Raw genomic sequence first — 7,065 nt, 5'->3', positions numbered from 1 at the left:
CTGCAGTTCAGAAATGTTGGAGCAGATTTTACAAAAGATATTCAAGATGAGTCCTTTACACTCTTTCTTCCAATCAATCCAATTTGTGTGAAAATCACTATTATACCAAGATAATTCGTGATTTTGTTGAATGAAGACAAAAACAATAAATGTTATGGAAAATATAGGAAGATTGGTGGATTATCTATGTCTTTCCTCTTTTTTATTTTTTTAAAGATTTTATTTATTCATTTGACAGAGAGTGAGCGAGAGCGAGAGAGTGCACAAGCAGGGGAAGCAGCAGAAGGTGAGGGAGAAGCAGACTCCCCCACTGAGCAGGGAGCCCGATGTGGGGCTCGATCCCAGGACCCTGAGATCGTGACCTGAGCCGAAGGCAGACGCTTAATGGACTGAGCCACCCAGGCGCCTCTATCTATGTCTTTCCTTATTTCCATCCAAACATTATTGGCCCATCAACAGGCACCCAGACATGAACAATCATAATTAAATTCAATCACCTTTGATATTTTGCTGATTTGCAGTCGCACGAAACTGCAGCTGTGTACAGGATTTTTGATTCTATTGTTTTGAAGGTATCATTTTTCCATTTCATTCAGCAGCTGTTTCGGCTTGCTTGAGAGCTCGTCGGGCTCCAGATATGCATGCAAACTGACTGTCTTTTGTACTTTGCCCTGGCTGAGAGGCGACCAGGGGCTCCCACCTATCCCCTCTGGGCAGGGGTACGGTATGGGAGGTGTGACATCAGGAAGAAGGTGTGGACAAAGCCGGGACTCCTTGGGCCAGAGAGAGGCCTCAGCCTAGGGCCAGGAGGGGTTCCAGGGCAGAGCAGGACACTCCCAGCTGAATGGTTCACCCATCATTCATTCCACAAGCATCCATTGAGCACCCACTGCATGCCAAGCACAGGGCACACACTTCCCTGGTCAGAGGCAGGAGCCCACCCTGCAGGACACCCCGTGGAGAACACAGGGTCTTTGGCGCCAGAAGTCCCAGCGAGGAGGGGCCCTGGCGTGAGCACCCACTGCTCCGAAGGCCACAGGGAAGGGCCAGAGTTCCTTGAGCAGAGAGGCTGGGCATATGATGAGGCATGCTGTGGGGTGGGGCTGCTTTTCTGGTTTAGAAGGGAGGAAATTACCAGGGCAAGTCAACCCAGCATGGAGTGCTGGGAGGGATGACCAGAATCTGGGGCAACCCACCTTGACCCCAACCCCGGGGGCAGTTCAGCCTTCCAGAGAAGCATGACCGGGAAGAAAACTCAGTGTCTGCCCAACAGCTCTGCCCAAGCACCCCTGTCCTGTGGACAGGGTTAGGCTACACCCGGATGTCCACCATCCCTAAGGGGAGGGGAGGGCAAGTAGGGTTTCTCCCCCAGCACTTTTGGGGGGAGCGCAGCCCCTGCTGACAGCTGGGTTTGAGACTTCTGGAATACAGAACTGTGAGAGAAGACATTTCTTTTGTTTGTGGTCGTCAGTTCCGGCAGCCCTATGGAAGCAGGGCATGACGGGGGTTGGCAGTGTGTGATGGGTTCTGTTGGCAGCACGCCAGAGTGGGGACTGCTTGCCGAGGGAGGCCCCTTCGGGGGTCCAGACGCAGCAGGGGTGACTCGAATCCCCACCTCTGGAGTCAGCGTTGCTGTGTCCCTTGCGTTCCCTAGATGAATGAGATCTGTTCTGGGCCCTGTCCTTTGGGGTTGTTGGAGAGTGGGCTTGGGCCATCTGGGGCTCTTCCCCAAGCCCCGCCCGGCTCAGAGGCCCTGCTAAGGTCCCGGGAGACCTTAGGTCACAGCTCCCAGCTTCAGGCCATTTCCACTTACCCCTGAGTGGCCCCTTCCAAGGCTTTGAGAGCCCCTGGCCTCTGCAAGGGAGTAGAGTTGGTGTCCTGCTCAATGCCCCCACCTCTCCTTCTCGGGTTTAAGGAAAGTGATCTGGCCAAGCCCCTGTCCCCCATCCACACCCCTAGGGAAGATCTGATCCAAGGCCCCAGCGTGAGCTCAGAGGTCCACCCTACCAAAGCCAGGAGGTGCCCTCTGGCCATCTGGCCACGTGGCTCTTGGTCCTGTGACGCAAAATTCCTGCAACAAGAAAGCTCACTGAAGCTTGTCGGCCTTCTGGAACAAGGAAGCACGCCAGCGGCATAGACCACATTGGGGTCGACCATCCGCCGCGCACAGGGCAGCCTAACGCAAACCCTGCGCCCGAGGAGCTCACGGGGGAGCTGGGCACCCCTGGGCAGAATGTGAGTGATCTCAGCTGTGATGCAGGGTACATCCCTGACGGGGAGGATGGGGAAGCAGGGTGGCCCTGCCAGGAGGCCCTAGGTGGCATCCGGGGGCCGGCCACTAGCTGTGGCACCGTGAGCAAGTACAAGTGTAAAATGGAGGCTGGAATAACCTTGGTCGCCTGCAGGCAGGGTTTCGGAAGGTGACATACATTCATTCAGTCCTCACCGCGACCCTATGAGGGAGGGCTTCTCGCCTTTGACAGTGGGGAAAATTCAGGGACACAGAGGCTCGAGTAACTTCCCCCTCCAAGCTCCCAAATGGAAACAGTGTCTGCTCCAAATCCCTCAGTGCCCTCCACACCTGTCCTGAGCCCTGACCCCTCTCTCCTGGGCAGGTCGGCTGTAGCGTCCACCTGTCACGCCTACAGCAGAAGGGACCACGTCTGAGCCATTTCTGGATCCTCCAGACGTTGAGGTGGTGCCTGAGCCAGGGTGGGCAGTCGGGGGGGACCCTGACTGGCTGGAGTCCCCAGCAGACCTGGGCTGTCCCCACACGAGGAGCAGAGGAGAGAGAGATGAAGGTCGTGGAGAGAGGTGGTGACACAGAGCACCCTCTGTCTTACACATACACACACGTGCGCACGTAGAGGGCAGGCAGAACCCCAGAGACAGAGGCAGGGAAAGGCAACAGGGAGACAGGAGAGAAAATTTCACACACTCCCAAAGCAGAGCAGAAGAAATTGTTTCCAGAGGCACTTTGGAGCTGGCCCCCCCTGGCCCCTACAGCCCCGTCACTTAGCAGGTCTAGAGGTCCCCTTGTAGCTGCCAGGATTGGAAGGAGGGGGGTGGGCAGGGGCGGTCGGGGCCTGCTGGAGAAAATCTCCCCAAACCAGGCTTGGCATCTGGGCCTCTGATTGCCCTGAGCCTGGGGGAGGGGTGGCAGAGAAAAGTGGTCCAATATGGTTGGTGCACATGCATACCCCAGATGCCCATCTGCTCATTACAAGAGGCCGGGTGGGTAACCCGAGAGCCCCAAAGGTGTGGCCCTTAAATCCAGGCCCTCCCGAAGCAAGGGGGGCTCTGTCTGCTGGATCTGGGGTTGGCAAAACTAAAACACAAAAAGCTTACATGCGGCTCTAAAGGAAAAACAGTGAGAAGTGAAGAGATCCAGCTGAATTCCTCCCTTTTTTTTTTTTATTATAGTGAGAATACTTAACATGAGATCTACCCTTCTAACAAATTAAGTGTACATGCAGTACCATTAGTTATAGACATAATATTGTACAGCAGGACTCTAGGACTCTTTCATCTTACGTAACAACAATTTATATCCATTAAATAGCAGCTCCCCATGCCCTCCTCCCCCAGCCCCTGGCAACCACCCTTCCACTCTTCGCTTCTACGAGTTTGACTATTTTCAATACCTCACGTCAGTGGAATCAGACAGAATTCACCCTCCTGTGCCTGGTTTATTTCACTCGGCATAACGTCCTCCAGGTTCATCCATGTTGTGACATATTATAGAATTTCCTTCTTTTTTAAGGCCAAATAATATTCCATTTATGTATACAGTGAAAAGGAAACCTACAGAAGGGGAGGAAATATTTGCAAACCATTTATCTGATAAGAGGTTAATATCCAAAATACGTAAGGCATTCCTATAACTCAACAGCAAAAAACGTAAATGACCCCTATTAAAGAATGGACAGAAGACTTGACTAGACATTCAAGAAGATATTCAAGACCTACAAACGGCCAACAGGCCTATGAGAAGGTTCTTAGTGCCACTAATCATTGGGGAAATGTACATCAGAACCACAGCAGGATATCACTGCAGACTCGTAAGGATGGCCATTGTCAAAAAACAAAAACATAAGCATTGGCAAGGATGTGGGCAGATCAGAACCCTCATCCACTGCTGATGGGGCTGTGAAATAGTGCAGCCACATGGAAAACAGTATGGAGGTTCCTCGAAAAATTAAAAATAGATCTATCCTATGATCCAGCAATCCTTCTTCTGGGTATACCTCCGCAGGAATTGAAGTCGGGATCTCGAAGGGATGTCTGCACTCCCATGTGCACTGTGGGATTATTCACAATAGCTGAGAGGTAAAAATAATCTAAATGTCCACCAACGGATGAACGAGTAACAAATTCCTCTAGTTCTTTTCCTTTTGTTGTTCAGCATCTAATGTTAGAGCATTTATCCCCATGCTTTTCAATTACGGTGTTTCCCCATGGGGAGCACGCCAGGGGATGATGGGGCAGAGGGGGCCAGCGGGTGGCTTGCGCTGACCCCAGCCTGCCCCAAGCTGGGGGTTCTGCTCCCTGCTCTTGAAGTAAGGTTTCAACTGAAACTGCTAAAAATATTCCAAATGTAGACAATTCTTAATGACCATATTCTAAAACTTACTATTTCTCCAGGGCAGGGAAAGTGGCTGGCACTGTCCCAAGGCTTCACGACAAGGGTGAGAGGCTAACCTGGGGCGCAAGGGCCTCTGAGTCAGGTAGGCCTGGGTTCTCTCCTGAATTCTGGCCTTTTTTGTTGCATAACCTCAGGCAAGTTGTGGAACTCGCTTCCCGTGTCATGGGGACAACACAGTGCCTCTATCCTGGGGCTGTTGACAGGGTAAACCAAGTTTGAACCCAAAAGCACTTAGGAGCCTATGGGCCTGGCATCCTCGGGAGGCAGAGCTCCCATTCCCTGGGCTGGGGACCCAGGAGATCTACTACTGGTTCTCAGCTTGACCATGGACACCTCACCGCCTCTCACTCCCTATCCTTCATCTGGTCAACAACAATGCTGGTCTAAAGTGGTGGTTCTCCACCTTGCTGCACGATAAAATCACCTGGGAAGTTTTGAAAGGTGATTTTGGCAGGTTGATTGCCCCCGCCCCCCCGCCCCCAGGCCTCACTCCCTCCGTTTCCAAGCTCACTGCTCTGAAATGGGCCTAGGCATCAGTGCTTCCAAAAGTTCCTTAGTGACTCTCATGGGCGAGCAGAGGTGAGAACCGTTGTTCTAGCTAATATGAATCCCCGCGTCCAGTGCTTAAACTTTCTGGCTGGACTCAGCTTGATTCTGAAAATACCATCTGATAAAGCACCTAGCGGGTTTCAAGCACTGTGTTAGGTGTCTGGCCCAGAGATGCTCTCCTTCATTTCATCTGCCTGGGAGATGCCTGATGTGGCTGAAGCTGGGAGTCGCGAAGTAAGATGCTTTCCTTTCTTTGATATTAACCTGCCTCCATCTTGCCGACTTTTCAAATTAACTTTGTAAATAACAACCCTATAGCTCAGGCTCATTGTCCTATGATCTACATAGGTTAAACATGGGGGGAAAAACAGGTCTGTGAGCAACACTAACTCACGCTTATGTTAACATGGGGTCCTGCCTATCCCACCTTATCTTTGTTTCCAATGTAATAATTATAAAAGGGGCTGGAGGGACCAATACTTTTCACACATGCAAATAAGGAGAAAGAAAGGGAGAAGGAGAAGGATGGGGAGAGGGAGAAGAAGGAAAAAGAAGGAAGGGCTCCTGTTCTTACAATAGCAACACAATGACAAAATAGTCGGGAATAAGCCGAGAAGTGTGTTAGCACTAGATGAGGGAAAATCTTAAACGCTGCTAGGAACATAAAGAAGAGTCAAACAAAAGGAAAGACACATCACAGCCTTGGGCAGGAAGGCCCCGCATCATAAAAATGCCAGTTCTTCCCAAGTTAAAACATAAATTTAATGGGAACTCAGTAAAAATACCAATAGGATCTGGTCACTAAACAAGATGATTCTAAAATTCGTATGAAAAGATAAACCAGCAAGAATAGTAAAATTCTCAAAAAATAGAGAATATTGAGGGAGGACTAGCCCTACCAGATGCTAAAATACCTTATAAAACTCCTAATTATAAATTATAAAATAATAATTTAATAATTACAAAACATATCATTAAAACCGTATGGTGCATGAATAGGCAGACTCATCATTTGAACAGAATAGAAAATCTGTGATAGTCCAAAATACGTAATAGAATTTAGATCACAATAAAGAAGGCATTTCAGATCACTAGAGAAAAGGTGGATTAGTCATTGAATTGAGCTGAGACAACAAAGTTGTCATCTGGAAATAAAAAGTTGTATCCACGATCCTTGTAGTAATCATTGAATCTGTTCACAAATATTCCAGTTCTCTTCTCCTTCTGACCATGTGATTCACTTTGATGAAATGTGAGCATGAATGTGTTTCTTTCAAGAGGAAGCCTTTAAGAGCCAAGTTTTGGTTCACATATCTCTATGTTCTTGCCACGGTGACCAACGATGTTCTCTGTCTACCTGGGTCCTAGAGCCCAGAGCTAATATAGAACGGATGTGTAACACAAATAAGGAATGAGCATTGCCTCATACATTATCTTATCCTGTTGCATCCACAACATACACTGGGATAAATTTCATAGACATTTAAGATTTAAATGTAAAGTATGAAGCCCTTAAAGTGCAAGAAGAAATCATGAGAGAGCTTAATACCTTAGAGTGGGGAATGCTTTTCTAACTAAGATTTAAGAGCCCAAAAACGTTTTTTAGAAGATTATTAAGTTTAAATACATACAAAGAATAGAATTGCTGCATGACAAAAACCACCACAAGCAGAGTTAAAATACAAAGGAAAAACTGGAGGAAATACTTAGAACTCATATCATGGAAAGAGGACTAATTTCACATATATATAAAGAGTTCTTATAAGTCAATAAGAAAAAAGACTAGAGACGCCTGGGTGGCTCAGTCGGTTAAGCGTCTGCCTTCGGCTCAAGTCATGATCCCAGGGTCCTGGGATCAAGTCCCATATCGG

This window comes from Leptonychotes weddellii, chromosome 9 (genome assembly GCF_054177405.1).
Source record: "Leptonychotes weddellii isolate Sample4059 chromosome 9, ASM5417740v2, whole genome shotgun sequence".
NCBI classification, from domain to species: Eukaryota; Metazoa; Chordata; class Mammalia; order Carnivora; family Phocidae; genus Leptonychotes; species Leptonychotes weddellii.
Note: the sequence above shows the minus strand (reverse complement) of the source record.